This window comes from Schistocerca gregaria, chromosome 3, assembly GCF_023897955.1.
Source record: "Schistocerca gregaria isolate iqSchGreg1 chromosome 3, iqSchGreg1.2, whole genome shotgun sequence".
Lineage (NCBI taxonomy): Eukaryota > Metazoa > Arthropoda > Insecta > Orthoptera > Acrididae > Schistocerca > Schistocerca gregaria.
In genome coordinates, this window is record NC_064922.1 from 558,775,709 (window position 1) to 558,794,056 (window position 18,348).

Below are 18,348 nucleotides of genomic sequence, written 5' to 3' on the forward strand. Positions count from 1 at the left end.
TGTTGATACACTACTGGAAAAGTCGCAGGTGGTATAGACATGAAACATTTCTTACACATATTTTATTTCTTGTGCAAAAGTCGTTTCTGCAGTTGATTTCATATTTCTTTTCCCAGATAGGGACCAACAGTTCTCATACTGTGTAAAAGCACTGCTCAAGTGAGAAGCTTCTGAGATTCTTATTAACCCTAAACTAAAGAAATAATGCAGTATACTGGAGGGGTCATACCAGACTCTCCCAAAGCAAAATGTATTGTTAGACATGGTACATGTACAAAACCAAAAGTTATCACATACAGTAACACAGTACAGGAAAAAGAATAATACATTACAATAACAATGCAATTAAAAAATGTCTTACTTCAAGTGTGTTGGCAACAAATTATGTAAATATATTAAAATGTTTGTTTTTTCCAAATATAGTGTCCCTTGGGAATTACACTTGTTTCAGTTCGAATCAGTGCAATTTTTGTATATTTTTTTCCATTTCCATAACTGTGTGTCCAACACACTTACCACATTTTATTTTACGCTTCTGGTCTTTTTTCCCTAGTGCACAGTTTGCAATGTCCAACACTGCAAAGGTTCCATTGAACTTGATTGCTCTGTCAGTGGGCTTGCACCTTCACCAAACAATAATTCATTAATTGCAACTCTCTTGCTTGTGGGCAGCCCATTCAGCTTCTGCATTCTTTGCTTCACATGAGGCTTATGAAGTTCTTTTCCTAGATCTGACAAACATTTTCTCCTAGTATCATGTACAAGAGGCTTCCAATTGAGAGTGCCCATTCCCTGGAGCAACAAGGGGGCTAGGAGGATCAGCTTCTTAGGTCTCAGGGAAAGGGAAAAATTTAATATAATCAGGTGTTTTTCTTTCAAGAAAATCATTTAAAAGTTTGTGTTATTCAGGTTTTTAACAGAGTTGGAACCAGAACTTTTTTATGACTAGTTACGAGTCAGTATTTGTCTTCCAAAATATTAAAAATACTCCATACTCCCAGATCAACCTCCCTTGCCACCCTTGGCACCCTTGCTTCCAGTCAGGATTTTTTGTCTTCAAAATAACGTACCCATTTATGGCTGCTGTGTTGATCATGTTGAAGAATAGCATAAATGCCCAGTGCTCGGAAGTCCTATTGCATCAACACTCATTTATCATTTTGTTCATTCTGTTTGCAGAACCTTTGGTGTTATTGTAGTTTAGAACAACATTGGGTTTGGACTCTTCCTTTTCTGTGCTGAAATTATCATCATGATGTTCAGAACTCAAAAAGATTACTGCCTGGTTCTTTTTAGATATGTGTAACACTAAGGTTAGATTTTCATTGAATGCAAACAGAGATGAAAATTGTGGTTTCAGTGGCATAGGTTGAAGTTCAAGTGGGATTTTGGGCCTGCTTTTTATAAGAGTACCAGTTAAAGTTAGCCCTTGAATCAAGAGCTGCTGTGCTATTGGAGCACTCATAAACAATTTGTCCATTGTAATACTATATCCAGTTCCTAAAGAAGATGAAAGATCCATTGCAACTTAACAGTTTAACAATGTCACATAGTCTGCAAAATATAAACTTTTTCAAACAGCTGCAAATAGTTAAATAGGATGTTGGTGTCCTGCAATACCACATTTCGTATGCAGAAAATTAAACAGTCACTTAATTGTTCTTTTAATTAAAATATTTCTTATGGCAGACTGTTGTAAAGTTGAACAACTTGGTTAAATGGTAATTTTTTAAAGGCAGAGGTACACATTCATCTTGTACCATGATCATGGACATTCATACTTTTGCTGAATTTCATGATTTTACTATTAGCAAATTTTCACAATTCTAATGTGTGGAGATTGCCAAGAGGTAAAATGAGTGTTTTTTGAATGAGTGGTCTCAGCTGTCACCTGGCATCACACTTTTAATTACTCTCACAGCTCTCTCCTAAGTGAGGAGAATGTCTAAGCTATGTTGGATGCCTCCATATAATATGATACCACATGGTTATATTATGAAATTGTGTATAGTAAACAATGTGAACAGCTTGGACTTGGGCAGTATGCAAGGATGTGTAAGGGGACACACACTTTATTCAGCTTTCTATTATTTCTTCTGATGTGTGTTTGACATTTTACATTGTTCTGGATTCACTGGCCAAACAAATTGTGTTTCTGGAATGGGGGATATTTTCATATTGAGCACAAATTTCTTGGTTGTCAGGTAAAGTTCAGGAATGTGGTGTTTTTGTGTCAACTATCAAGTTATTTCTGTCAAACCAGCCACCCAACTTACCTGTACCTTCAGTTATTGTCTCTTATGTCTGATGATTGTTTTGTACAGTGTACCTAAAGAGTTTTGCTGCCAAAATTGCTTAATTTCTGAGGCCTAGGAGAGCAATGATGGGTTTTACTGCTGTTTTGTGATACTTCCTCTTTACAAGATTGCTGACAGCAGACCGAGGTATTTGTAGCTCCTGTACAGTCTCTCTGAATGGGAGGAAGACTAAACTTGTGTCATTCCAACTCATATGTGATGTTGTTTCATTGTGGGTGCATAGTATAAATGCAATAAAAACAAAAGTGTACAAACTATACTTCTGAGTTGGTAGGCTATAGGTAAATCAGAAAGCAGAACATGAGAAACAAATATTTATTGTCTTCCAACATCTCTTCTGTGTGCATACTATGAAAGACAAGAACACAGAACACTGAATTAAATACCTACTGTACTGTATGAACTTCATTGGGGGTTTGTTATCAATAAATATGTTGTTGTTGTTGTTGTCTTCAGTCCTGAGACTGGTTTGATGCAGCTCTCCATGCTACTCTATCCTGTGCAAGCTTCTTCATCTCCCAGTACCTACTGCAACCTACATCCTTCTGAATCTGCTTAGTGTATTCATCTCTTGGTCTCCCTCTATGATTTTTACCCTCCACGCTGCCCTCCAATACTAAATTGGTGATCCCTTGATGCCTCAGAATATGTCCTACCAACCAATCCCTTCTTCTGGTCAAGTTGTGCCACAAACTTCTCTTCTCCCCAATCCTATTCAATACTTCTTCATTAGTTATGTGATCTACCCATTTAATCTTCAGCATTCTTCTGTAGCACCACATTTCGAAAGCTTATATTCTCTTCTTGTCCAAACTATTTATCATCCATGTTTCACTTCCATACATGGCTACACTCCATACAAATAATTTCAGAAATGACTTCCTGACACTTAAATCTATACTCGATGTTAACAAATTTATCTTCTTCAGAAACGCTTTCCTTGCCATGGCCAGTCTACATTTTATATCCTCTGTACTTCGACCATCATCAGTTATTTTGCTCCCCAAATAGCAAAACTCCTTTACTACTTAAAGTGTCTCATTTCCTAATCTAATTCCCTCAGCATCACACGACTTAATTTGACTACATTCCATTATCCTCGTTTTGCTTTTGTTGATGTTCATCTTATATCCTCCTTTCAAGACACTGTCCATTCCGTTCAACTGCTCTTCCAAGTACTTTACTGTCTCTGACAGAATTACAATGTCATCGGCGAACCTTAAAGTTTTTATTTCTTCTCCATGGATTTTAATACCTACTCTGAAATTTTCTTTTGTTTCCTTTACTGCTTGCTCAATATACAGATTGAATAACATCGGGGAGAGGCTGCAACCCTGTCTTACTCCCTTCCCAACCACTGCTTCCCTTTCATGTCCCTCGACTCTTATAACTGCCATCTGGTTGCTGTACAAATTCTAAATAGCCTTTCGCTCCCTGTATTTTACCCCTGCCATCTTCAGAATTTGAAAGAGAGTATTCCAGTCAACATTGTCAAAAGCTTTCTCTAAGTCTACAAATGCTAGAAACGTAGGTTTGCCTTTCCTTACTCTTTCTTCTAAGATAAGTCGTAAGGTCAGTATTGCCTCATGTGTTCCAGTATTTCTACGGAATCCAAACTGATCTTCCCCGAGGTCGGCTTCTACTAGTTTTTCCATTCGTCTGTAAAGAATTCGAGTTAGTATTTTGCAGCTGTGGCTTATTAAACTGATAGTTCGGTAATTTTCACATCTGTCAACACCTGCTTTATTTGGGATTGGAATTATTATATTCTTCTTGAAGTCTGAGGGTATTTCACCTGTTTCATACATCTTGCTCACCAGATGGTGCAGTTTTGTCAGGCCTGACTCTCCCAAGGCCGTCAGTAGTTCCAATGGAATGTTGTCTACTCCAGGGGCCTTGTTTCGACTCAGGTCTTTCAATGCTCTGTCAAACTCTTCACGCAGTATCTTATCTCCCATTTCGTCTTCATCTACATCCTCTTCCATTTCCATAATATTGTCCTCAAGTACATTGCCCTTGTATAAACCTTCTATATACCCCTTCCACCTTTCTGTCTTCCCTTCTTTGCTTAGAACTGGGTTGCCATCTGAGCTCTTGATATTCATACACGTGGTTCTCTTCTCTCCAAAGGTCTCTTTAATTTTCCTGTAGGCAGTATCTATCTTACCCCTAGTGAGATAAGCCTCTACATCCTTACATTTGTCCTCTAGCCATCCTTGCTTAGCCATTTTGCACTTCCTGTCGATCTCATTTTTGAGACGTTTGTATTCCTTTTTGCCTGCTTCAATTAGTGCATTTTTATATTTTCTCCTTTCATCAGTTAAATTCAATATTTCTTCTGTTACCCAAGGATTTCTACTAGCCCTCGTCTTTTTACCTACTTGATCCTCTGCTGCCTTCACTACTTCATCCCTCAAAGCTACCCATTCTTCTTCTACTGTATTTCTTTCCCCCATTTCTGTCAATTGTTCCCTTATGATCTCCCTGAAACTCTGTACAACCTCTGGTTCTTTCAATTTATCCATGTCCCATCTCCTTAAATTCCCACCTTTTTGCAGTTTCTTCAGTTTTAATCTACAGTTCATAACCAGTATATTGTGGTCAGAGCCCACATCTGCCCCTGGAAATGTCTTACAATTTAAAACCTGGTTCCTAAATCTCTGTCTTACCATTATATAATCTATCTGATACCTTTTAGTATCTCCAGGGTTCTTCCATGTATACAACCTCCTTTCATGATTCTGAAACAAAGTGTTAGCTATGATTAAATTGTGCTCTTTGCAAAATTCTACCAAGCGGCTTCCTCTTTCATTTCTTAGCCCCAATCCATATTCACCTACTACGTTTCCTTCTCTCCCTTTTCCTACACTCAAATTCCAGTCACCCATGACTATCAATTTTTCGTCTCCCTTCACTATCTGAATAATTTCTCCTTCCTGAAGAAGCAACCATCGGTTGCGAAAGCTAGTAATTCTGTGTATGTGTTTGTGTGTTTTGTTCATTGTGCCTGTCTGCCGGCGCTTTCCCGCTTGGTAAGTCTTGGAATCTTTGTTTTTAATATATTTTTCCCATTTGTAAGTTTCTTTCTATTTTATTTATTTCTTTTATTTCATCATACGTTTCTTCAATTTCTTTGTCATCTGCAGAGCTAGTTGGCATATAAACTTGTACTACTGTAGTAGGTGTGGGCTTCGTATCTATCTTGGCCACAATAATGCATTCACTATGCTGTTTGTAGTAGCTTACCCGCATTTCTATTTTCCTATTCATTATTAAACCTACTCCTGCATTACCCCCATTTGATTTTGTGTTTATAACCCTGTAGTCACCTGACCAGAAGTCTTGTTCCTCCTGCCACCGAACTTCACTAATTCCCACTATATCTAACTTTAACCTATCCATTTCCCTTTTTAAATTTTCTAACCTACCTGCCCAATTAAGGGATCTGACATTCCACGCTCCGATCCGTAGAATGCCAGTTTCCTTTCTCCTGATAACAATGTCCTCTTGAGTAGTCCCTGCCCGGAGATCCGAATGGGGGACTATTTTACTTCCGGAATATTTTACCCAAGAGGACGCCATCATCATTTAATCATACAGTAAAGCTGCATGCCCTCGGGAAAAATTACGGCCGTAGTTTCCCCTTGCTTTCAGCCGTTCGCAGTACCAACACAGCAAGGCCGTTTTGGTTATTGTTACAAGGCCAGATCAGTCAATCATCCAGACTGTTGCCCATGCAACTACTGAAAAGGCTGCTGCCCCTCGTCAGGAACCACATGTTTTTCTGGCCTCTCAACAGATACCCCTCCGTTGTGGTTGTACCTACGGTACGGCTATCTGTATCGCTGAGGCACGCAAGCTTCCCCACCAACGGCAAGGTCCATGGTTCATGGGGAGGATCAATAAATGTAGCAACATTAAATTAATGAACATTCATGCCCCTTCAAAACTCTAGGTCCCCATCTTTTATCAGCAGTGAGTATAATCATTCATTGTTTTTTTCCATTTATAGATAATTATATCTATCACTATCAATTATTAATGCAATTTCATTGCATCACAGATGGAAGTGTGTCTCTCTGTGATTATGATTAAATGATGGGAAATCCATGAGGGAATAACAACAATATGAGGAAAAAGATATACCACTACTCACCATGTAAATGAGACATTGAGTTGAGGACAGGTGCAACAAAAAACAGCCTTCTTCTAAGTAGAAAAGGCCTTCTTCTAAATTAGAAAACATGCACACATTCAGACAATCACAACTCACACACACACATGACCACTGTCTCTGGCCGCTGAGGATCAACTACAGACAGTTGATGCAACTCTTGGGAGAACCAATCCATGGGTGGTGGTGCAAGGGGAGGGGGGGGGGGGGAGAAGGCTTGGTTGTAGAGGGTGAAGAATAGCTTGATAGGGGTGGGAGAAGGTGTAGCGCTGCTTGTGGGAGTATGCAGGGCAGGGATGTGGTGGGGACTAGTGAAGATTGAGGCCATGGGGTTTCAGGAACATGCAATATGTTTCAGGAAGAGCACTCACCTTCTCAGTTCAGAAAAGTTGGTATTGGTGGGAAAGAGCCAGATGGTGCAGGTTATGAAGAAGTCATTGGAGTGAAGTACATTGTGTTGGGCAGCATATTCAGTGGGTGGGTGGCTGAGCTGTTTCTTGGCCACAATTTGTTGGTTGCCATTCACACAGACATACAGCTTGTTGGTTGTCACACACATGTAGAAAGCAGGACAGTGGTTGCATCTTATTTTGTAGATCACATGACTGATTTTGCAGGTAGCCTTGCCTTTGAAGGGATAGGTAATGCCTGTGACCAGCCTGGAGTAAGTGGTGATGGGAGGATGTGTAAGACAGGTCTTACATCTTGGTTTGTTGCAGTTATATGAACCTGAACTGTGGGGGCAAGGAGTTGGAAGCAAGGGTGGACTAGGGATGAACAAGGACATTGCATAGGTTCAGTGGTATGGGTTGTAATGATAGTGGACAGGGTATTTCTCATTTCAGGGCATGACAAGAGATAGTCAAATCTATGTTGGAGAAAGTGGTTCAGTTGCCCCAGTCCTGGGTGGTACTGTTACAGAAACGATGCGTGTGTTCTTTGTGGCTCTACAGTGGATATTTGGGAGATGGTAGGGGACTGGAGAGACAAGGTGCCAAAGATCTACTTTTGTAGAAGGTTTGAGGGTAATTTCGGTCTATAAAGATCTCAATGAGACCTTTGGTATATGTGGAGAGGGCCTGCTCTACACAACACATGTGACGGCCATGGGTAGCTAGGTTGTAAGGAAGAGGCTTCTTGGTATGGAATGGGTGGCTGCAGTTGAAGCAGAGGCATTGCTGATGATTGGTTGATCTGATGTGGACAGAGATACAGATGTAGTCATTTTTGAGGTATAAGTCAACATTGAGCAAGATGGCTTGTTGGGTTGAGGGGGACCAGATGAAGTGAACGAGGGAGAAGGTGCTGAAGTTCTGGAGGAATGTAGAAAGCATGTCCCCGCCCTCAGTCCAGATCACAAAGACATCATCAATGAATCTGGACAAGATGAGGAATTTGAATTCTGGTTAGGAAGCATCCCTCTAAATGACCCATGAATAGGATGGCACCACGTGGGGCCTATTGCTGTACCATGGGTTTGTTATTTATTTTATTTTATTTACACATCAAATTCCACAGGACCAAATTGAGGAGCAAATCTCCAAGGTCGTGGAATGTGTCAATACATGAAATTACTACATAAGAGTAATAACAGATAAAAATAAAATGTTTAGGAACCCAAAAATGTCAGTCCACAACACAATCAACAATACAACATGAATTAGCTTAATTTTTCAAGGAACTCCTCCACAGAATATAAGGAGTGACTCATAAGGAAACTCTTCATTTCAGATTTGAAAGCACATGGATTACTGCCAAGATTTTTGAATATGAATGGTAGCTTACTGAAAATGGATGCAGCAGTATATTGCACACCTTTCTGCACAAGAGTTAAGGAAGTCCGATCCAAATGCGGGTTTAATTTCTGCCAAGTATTAACTGAGTGAAAGCTGTTTATTCTTGGGAATAAGCTAATATTGTTAACAAGAAATGAAAGTAAGGAATATAGAAATTGAGAGGCCAATGTCAAAATACCCAGACTCGTGAACAAGGGTTGACAAGAGGTTCGTAAACTTACATCACTTACTGCCCAAACTGCCCATTTCTGAGCCAAAAATATACTTTTAGAATGGGAAGAGTTACCACAAAATATAATACCATACAAAATAAGCAAATGAAAATAAGCAAATTAGACTAATTTTTGTGTCAAATGATCACTCACTTCAGTTACCATACAAACAGTAAAAATGGCGGCATTAAGTCTTTGAACAAGATCCTGAATGTGGGCTTTCCATGACAGTTTACTATACAGGGTGTCCCATTTAGTTTGACCACCCTAAATAGCTGTTTGTCCAGATGCAAATTACGAAATGTTTCAAGCAAATGTTCATTAGCTACCAGGGGGACATCAATCAGTATGATTGCCTTCATTGTAGCTTTGTTTTTTACAAAGATATGGTGTGACTTTTTTAAATGGCACTCTGTATTTTTTATTCAGTAATTCATTTCCTGTCCTAAAATTCTAATCAAAAATGTATCAGTGTGCCATCCACTGAAACACAACATTATTAATTACATATCACAACATTGACTTTGAGCCCAGGATCACAAACTCATCCACTTGCTGGAGTTGTCAGAAAACAAATGAAAACCAAGTAAAAACATAACACAAAATTGACTTTGACTCTCCTGTACCATTGCCCAGGAGGAGAACATTCTATGATGCTTAAAGTGGTGACCCTGGACACTGATACACTGGTGCACTCATTGAATGAAAGAATTATTTACTGCTTCCAATATTGCCCGCTGAAGAGAATTACAAGCAAGCATGATATGTTCCTGCATGTCCTCTGGAGTTGTTGAAATATCACAATAGACAATGTCTTTAATGCATCCCCAAAGAAAAAAATCCATAGGATTTAAATCAGGAAAGCTAGCAGGTCAAGTAACTGTTCCTCCTCAACCAATCCATCTGGTAGGATACCTTCAGTTCAGAACACAACGTGCACACAAGGCATTATGTGCTGGACATACACTGTGTTGATACCACATAAGCATTCTGGTTCTTAGTGGCACTTCATCCAGAAGAGGAAGAATAATTCGCCTGAGGATGCTGTGCCGTTAAGACTACCATTGATGAAGTAAGGGCCAATAATTGTGGTGCCAAGCATCCCACATCAGATGTTAACTCTCCATTGATGCTGATGTTTCACCTGTCTAAGCCATTGTGGGTTGTCACTAGACCAATCGTGCATGATTCTTTCGGGTGGGTGAGGATTTGCAGCAGTGACCACTGATAGAACTGTACATGATTCTGGAAATCATTCCCATGCAATTCTTGAAGTATGTGTACATGGTAAGGATGGAACTGATGATGTGTAAGAATATGATGTACACTGGTTTTAAGAATGCCAGTCTCGTGTTCAAGCTGTCGTATGCTCACACGTGGATTCATAGCAATGGAAACAAGAACAGTAACTTTGGCAGCTTCGTCTGTGTGAGTGCTATGATGACTGTGTTGCCGTGGGTTGAAACTTCTCATTTCCTGGAGCATTGCAGCAAGATGAGAAAACATCAGTTGGGAAGGTGGGTTCTTGTCAGGATATCACTCTCTGTACAGTCCCACTTTCTGCATAGCATTTCACCTACCTTCAACAACAACAACAATAAAAGAAATGTTATGTCAATACAGTTTGTAAGAAGGATAGCCTTTACTATATGCCTACTCTACACAACAGTATTTAAAAAGACTAAACTACTGTACTAAATGTATCCATACATAAGAAAACAGTATTGCAATTACTGTTCTGCTAACTTACATTCCTCATAGATGAGTAGGATTTCTACTGTCTCTTTGTTGGTGTACTTTCTACTTACACAACTCTTCAACTGATGATGATTGACGGAATGACGGGCATGCATTCTACTTACGTTTTCATTTGTCCTCTGTCAACATCAGCATGTGAATGTGTTCCATTACCCCGAGTATCTGCACTAAGCGCTGGGAGTGTCAACATCAATGCTGTGTTATGTAATTAATAACATTGTGTTTCATTGAATGGTACATTGTAATACATTTTTAATAAGTCTTTAGGAGAGGAAATGAATTAGCAAATAAAAAAATACAGGGTACCATTTAAAAATGTCATGCTGCTGTTCATATCTTTGTAAAAAAAAAACAAAGCTACAACAAAGGCAATCGTGCTGATTGATGTCCCCTTGACAGCTAAAGAACATTTTCTTAAAACATTTTGTTATTTGCATCTGGACAAACGGTTATTTAGGGTATTTAGGGTGGTCAAGATAAGTGGGACACCCTGTATATCGGAACACCTAGAAATTTGAACCATTCAGTTTCACTAATGATATGCTCATTCTCATCATCATCCTTTAAGACTGATTATGCCTTTCAGTGTTCAGTCTGGAGCATAGCCCCCTTATAAAATTCCTCCATGATCCCCTATTCAGTGCTAACACTGGCATCTTTTCTGATGTTAAACCTATTACTTCAAAATCATTCTTAACCAAATCCAGGTACCTTCTCCTTGGTCTGCCCCGACTCCTCCTACCCTCTACTGCTTAACCCATGAGTCTCTTGGGTAACCTTGCTTCCCCCATGCGTGTAACGTGACCCCACAATCTAAGCCTGTTCGCCCTGACTACTACATCTATAGAGTTCATTCCCAGTTTTCCTTTGATTTCCTCATTGTGGACACCCTCCTGCCATTGTTCCCATCTACTAGTATCTGCAATCATCCTAGCTACTTTTATATCCGTAACCTCAACCTCGTTGATAAGGTAACCTGAATCCACCCAGCTTTCGCTCCCATACAACAAAGTTGGTCGAAAGATTGAACGGTGCACAGATAACTTAGTCTTGGTACTGACTTCCTTCTTGCAGAAGAGAGTAGATCATAGCTGAGCACTCACTGCATTAGCTTTGCTACACCTCGCTTCCAGTTCTTTCACTTTGTTGCCATCCTGTGAGAATATGCTTCCTAATTACTTGAAACTGTCCACCTGTTCTAACTTTGTTCGTCCTATTTGGCATTCAATCCATTTATATTTCTTTCCCACTGACATTACTTTTGGTTTGGAGATGCTGATCTTCATACCATAGTCCTTATATTTCTGATCTAGCTCTGAAGTATTACTTTGCAAACTTTCAATCAAATCTGCCATCACAACTAAGTCATCTGCATATGCAAGACTGCTTATTTTGTGTTCACATATCTTAATCTCACCCCACCAGTCTATTGTTTTCAACATATGATCCATAAATAATATGAACAACAGTGGAGACAAGTTGCAACCTTGTCTTACCGCTGAAACTACTCTGAACCATGAACTCAATTTACCGTCAACTCTAACTGCTGCCTGTCTATCCATGTAAAGACCTTTAATTGCTTGCAAAAGTTTGCCTCCTATTCCATAATCTCATAGAACAGACAATAACTTCCTCCTAGGAACCCGGTCATATGCCTTTTCTAGATCTATAAAGCATAGATACAATTCCCTGTTCCACTCATAACACTTCTCCATTATTTGCCGTAAGGTAAAGATCTGGTCCTGACAACCTCCAAGAGGCCTAAGCCCACACCGATTTTCATTCAATTGGTCCTCAACTAATACTCGCACTTTCCTTTTAACAATACCTGAGAAGATTTTACCCACAATGCTGATTAAACAGATACCTCTGTAGTTGTTACAATCTTTTCTGTTTCAATGTTTAAAGATTGGTGTGATTACTGCTTTTGTCCAGTCTGATGGAACCTGTCCCGAATTCCAGGCCATTTCAATTATCCTGTGTAGCCATTTAAGATCTGACATACCACTGTATTTGATGAGTTCCGACTTAATTTCATCCACCCCAGCTGCTCTATTGCACTGCAGTCTATTGACCATTTTCTCCACTTCCTCAAATGTGATGCTATTTCCATCATCCTCCCTATCCCATTCTACCTCGAAATCTGAGACATTACTGATCGTATTTTCACCTACATTGAGCAACTCTTCAAAATATTCCCTCCATCTTCCCAAGGCATCCACAGGATTCACCAGCAGATTTCCTGACCTGTCCAAAATACTTGTCATTTCCTTCTTACCTCTTTCAAAGACTGCTAATTACACTCCAGAATGGTTTTCCAGCAGCTTGACCCATAGTCTCCAACCTGTTTCCAAAGTCTTCCCAAATTTTCTTCTTGGATGCTCATTCTGTGAAATTAAAATGTCAGGTTTTGTTGAATTGTGTGTTAGAAAATGTACAATTTTCTACAAGCCATGAACTTGTGTCATGAACTGCACTATTTGAAACTGAGCTAATGTTTCACACAACATCCTTTAGTACCAAGTGTCATCAGCAAACAGAAATATTTTAGAGTTAGCAGTAACACTAGAGTGTATATCATTTATGTAAATAAGAACAGGAGTGGTCCCAACACTGATCACTGGGGCAACCCCCACTTGACCATACCCCACTCAGACCCCATCACAGCCATCCTCAACATTGTGAATAGTGATCTTTTGCTGTCTGTTGCTAAGTAAGAGGTGAACCAATTGTGAAAGCTACATCCTATATTCCATAATGGTCCAACTTCTAGAGCAATATTTTGTGACCAACATAATAAAACGCCTTAGCTAAATCAAAAAATATGCCTAGCATTCGAAACCATTTGTTTAACCCACAATTACCTTACAGAGAAAAGGGAGAATAGCATTTTCAGTTGTTAAACCACTTCTAAAGCCGAACTGTACCTTGGATAGCAAATCGTGTGGTATAAAATGATCAATTATCCTTACATACACAGCCTTTTCAAAAACTTTAGCAAACATTAATGGCTTAGAAATAGGTCTAAAATTGTCTACATTATCCCTTTTTCCCTTTTTATAAAGCGGCTTCACTACTGAGTACTTAAATCATTCAGGAAACTGACCATTCCTAAAGGAAAAATTACAAATGTGGCTAAGTACAGGGCTAACATGTCCAGCACAGTACTTTAATATTCTGCTAGGCACTCCATCATAACCATGAGAGTCCTTAGTCTCCAGTGATTTAATTGTTGTCACATTCTCCCCCTTGTCTTTATCACAGAGGAGTATTTCAGACATCAATCTCAGAATGGCATTTGCCAAGAAAGTTATATGATTCCCTGTAGAAACTAAATTTTTATTTAATTTACCAGAAATGCTCAGAAAATTATTGTTAAATACTGTACATACATCTGATTTATCAGTAACATAAATGTTTTTACTATGAACTGACTTTAAATCATTGACCGTGTGCTGCTGACCAGACACGTCCTTCACAACTGACCATATGGTTTTAATTTTATCCTGTGAATTAGCTATTCTGTTTGCATACCACATACTCTTTGCCTTCCTAATAACATTTTTAAGCTCCTTACAACACTGTTTGTAATGGGCTACTGCAGCTTGATTGTGACTACTTCTGACATTTTGAAACAATCCCTGCTTTGTTCTACATGATATCCTTATCTCACTAGTCAGCCACCCAGACTGCCTATTACTGCTAGTACCCCGTTTAGAATATTCTGTGGGAAAGCAACTCTCAAAGAGCATGAGAAATGTGTTAACAAAAGCATTATATTTATCATCTATGTTATAAGCAATATAAATATCCTGCCACTATTGTTCAATGACAAGGTTTAAAAACCTCTCTATTGCTGTTGGATTAACTTTCCTACATCATTTGTAATTACATATAACATTTGTTCAAGTACAAAAGCCTTTTACTGTTAAAATTTGTGCATCATGGTCTGAAAGGCCTTTCACCCTATTACTAACAGAATACCCAGCTAGTAACAGAGAATAAATAAAAATATTGTCTATGGCTGTGCTACTGTTCCCTTGTACCCTAGTTGGAAAAAAAACACAGCCTGCATCAGATCATATGAATTTAGGAGATCTACGAATATTATTTTCCTTTCACCATCATATAGAAAATTTATATCGAAGTCACCAAATATAACTAATTTCTGGTACTTCCTACAAAGTGTATCAAGAACCCTCTTTAGCTTTAGCAGAAATGCTCTGAAGTCACGAGTTAGGGGATGTATAAACAACAACGATTATAAGTCTAGTTTCACTAAATTCAACTGCCCCTGCACAACATTCAAATATCTGTTCAGTGCAGTGCTGTGATACATCTATGGACTCAAATGGAATACTGCTTTTTATGTACAAAGCCAGTCCACTGCCCCACAAGAAACTCCTTGAAAAACAGCCAGCCTATATGTATCCTGATAAAGGAAGGTTCTCAATTGTCAAATTATTTAAGTGATGCTCCGACATACCAATAATTTCAAGAGTCAACATCTATAAACACTTCACTAACTTTATCTCTAATACTTCTTATTTTGTTGTGGTCTTCAGTCCTGAGACTGGTTTGATGCAGCTCTCCATGTTACTCTACACTCTGCAAGCCTCTTCATGTGCCAGTATTTACTGCAACCTACATTCTTCTGTATCTGTTTAGTGTATTCATCTCTTGCTCTCCCTCTATGATTTTTACCCTCCACACTGCCTTCAAGTACTAAATTGGTGATCCCTCAATGCCTCAGAACATGTCCTACCAACCGATCCCTTCTTCTGGTCAAGTTGTGCCAAAAACTTCTCTTCTCCCCAATCCTATTCCATACCTCCTCATTAGTTATATGACCTACCCATCTAATCTTCAGCATTCTTCTGTAGCACCACATTTCAAAAGCTTATATTCTCTTCTTGTCCAAACTATTTATCATCCATGTTTCACTTCCATACATGGCTACACTCCATACAAATACTTTCAGAAATTACTTCCTGACACTTAAATCTATACTCGATGTTAACAAATTTCTCTTCTTCAGAAACGCTTTCCTTGCCATGCCAGTCTACATTTTATATCCTCTCGCCTTCGACCAACATCAGTTATTTTGCTCCCCAAATAGCAAAACTCCTTTACTACTTTAAGTGTCTCATTTCCTAATCTAATTCCCTCACCATCCCCCGACTTAATTTGACTACATTCCATTATCCTCGTTTTGCTTTTATTGATGTTCATCTTATATCCTCCTTTCAAGACACTATCCATTCTGTTCAACTGCTCTTCTAAGTCCTTTGCTGTCTCTGACAGAATTACAATGTCATTGGCGTACCTCAAAGTTTTTATTTCTTCTCCATGGATTTTAGTACCTGCTCCAAATTTTTCTTTTATTTTTTGATGAAATATGCTATTTCATTCTGTACTTGGAAACATGACATCCTCTGAAGGTGAGCCCTTATTTAGAAGGACTTCCTTTTAAGGAGCTACACCTATCAGCTGACTTAAATCTAAAAATGGTGCAGCTCTAACACCAATTACTACAGGAATTTTTCTATGAGTGATGACACCACCACCCACTACACTATAACCTATAAGCTTTGCCACCCTCTTCTTCTCATACCTATCGAGGTGCAGGCCATGCCTAGTGAAACCTGATCTACTGATAGACCCAACTGGCTCCACTGAAATGTGACTCATGCCCTCTGTCATCAGCACCCTCTCCAGCCCCATGTTAACATGCCTAACAGCCGCATTAAGATGAGGCTGATTATGATGCTGAAACAGTTGCATGAAATGCACATTAGTGTCACCAGTTTGAGTAGCTGTCTGAACCAAGTCAGCACCTACATATATTCCCCATTCCTGTCAAGACTATTCCCTGCCCCACCCACTATCATTACCTGATAACCCTTTGTAAAATTCCTACATAATTCCCCTATACTGTCAGTCACCTGAGCCAATCCTGCACTAGGCTTCACAATGCTGGTGACCTCGTACTCACTCCCCAACACTTCCTGCAATTGCTGGCTCACACCTCTACTGTGTGAACTACCTAGCAGCAGAACCTCCTTCTTTCTGTTAGACTTTGCAACTGACTTAGGCCTCCTAACTGCTGAGGACTGCTGCATGTTCTCTACGTCTACAACTACAAGCGTCTGTAGGTGACACATTCAAAGGTGAAGTAATTTTAGGTGAGGATGTAGTTGGTAATGGTAACCAGGAAGGATCACACCCAGATATTTTGACTGTGATCAGTATGGAGCCATTCCCCTAGCCACAGCAAATTCTTCTCTGTTATTGGGATAGCAAGCATGGACAAGCATCTTGCTGACGTTGGGTTTCAGATGGCTAGTGTCAATGGAGGTGGAGTGTGTTTAAAGTTTGTGTTGGGTTCTCTTCTACCACAGAGAAACTTGAATCTTGCGCTGCTATTGCAGTGTCATCAGCATCTGTGAACTGCCTGATGTTATTTGATACTGTCTGATCATTTGTATATGCACATCATAGTGTATTTGTGCAAAGATGCTTCCTTGTGGCAAGCCATTCCTCTGCTCCACTTATTGTTCTTCCCATAGAGGCTGGCATAGAATCTATTGCTATGGAGAATGTTGCCAACCAAGAATGTCAGACAGTGGTCTTTCATGAGATCATATAGTTTAATCACCAGTGTCTGATGGTTGATAATGTCATATGTGGCTGGTAGGTCTATGATGGCCACTCCATTAATCTTCATTCACTCAGGTTCATTGTCCTCAATGTTATGCATCAGGTGTAGTGTCGAAAGAGCAAATGTTTTCCCAAGTTGTAAGTCTAATTGCAGATATATGAATTTCTCTTCTAAGATATTCATGTTCTGGTGGGGTAACACTTGTTCCATAATCTTAATGTTATAGCAGAGCAATGGCAAAAGTCATAAAACCTGTGGGTCATTTGGTTCTTTCCATAGTTTCACTAGGGTTACCACCTTGACAGTCCTCCACATCTTTAGGATCTGAACTAGGTAGCATGGCATTCATCACGTTCAGGAGCGATTTCCATGTTTTGGTACAAAGTTCTAAATTTGTAAGAAATGCAGTTCATCACACCTAATTCTTTGTTTAGCTTCATGTCTCAGATGACCAACTTGAGCACAACCACGATGAATGTATACTTGAGAAAATGGTTTATCACTCCCTAGATCTCTTGAGACCTCCTGTTGTTGGTTTTGCCATTCAGCAACAGTTAGCTTGCCACATGTTTTACAGTTAATATGGTGAAGTTGATCTTAGGAATTGTGGGATCCACACTGAGGGTTTTGAGAAGCTTAGGAGCTTCGAAGCTCCATTTTGTCTTTTGCTTTTACCGAAGTTATCATCATCTTGTCTTCTGCTTGTCTGGTCTCTTCATTGAAGGTGTTACCCTGGTAGAGACCTTGACATTTCTCCAGCATAGTTTGCTGTTATTATAATATATTATATGCTGTATTATATTATATGCTGAAATATAATATATTACATGCTGTATTATAATATATTCTGTCCTACAGTCTCACGGTGTCCATATCCTCAATATCTCTACAACCATATCCCCACTGAAGCACTTCCAGTGTATTTTGTGAAAACTAAACATCCTCTCTGGCTTCACCATGGCATTGACAATGCACATGGTGAATCTGTGGTGCGGCAGTTATCCTGGATCAGCTGAAGGTCATTTGGCTCTGCACATGCCTTGATTTCAGCTCCATTGTCATTGGTTTTCTGGTAGCCCCATGCATTAGTGTAGCTGTTAAAATCTCCTAGTATAAGGTTGACATCACGGTATCTAAAATTGGGTGGTTCTGTGAAGTTATGGTTCTCCTCCATTGGTTTTTACATACAGGTGTCAGAGTACTGTGGTGTGCACATGATAAGTAGTCTCTCTCTGACAGTGAGGTTGAGGTGAAGTCATCAAACGTAGTTCTCCTGTGCTTATCCTTCACTTGGAGGATATCACAATCACATTCATTGCACATGTCATCTATTAAAATTTCTTTGTTACTAGATAATGATGAAGCAGCATGCACAGGATAGAGTAGCATGGAGAGCTGCATCAAACCAGTCTCAGGACTGAAGACAACA

At 39.4% G+C, this 18,348-nt stretch overlaps 1 protein-coding gene across 1 annotated transcript in view; it reads left to right on the forward strand.

The window, feature by feature from the left end:
• LOC126353909 (BAI1-associated protein 3) overlaps positions 1 to 18,348 on the forward strand; it is a 1,859,046-nt gene that overhangs the window by 1,681,486 nt on the left and 159,212 nt on the right. The window lies entirely within an intron of this gene.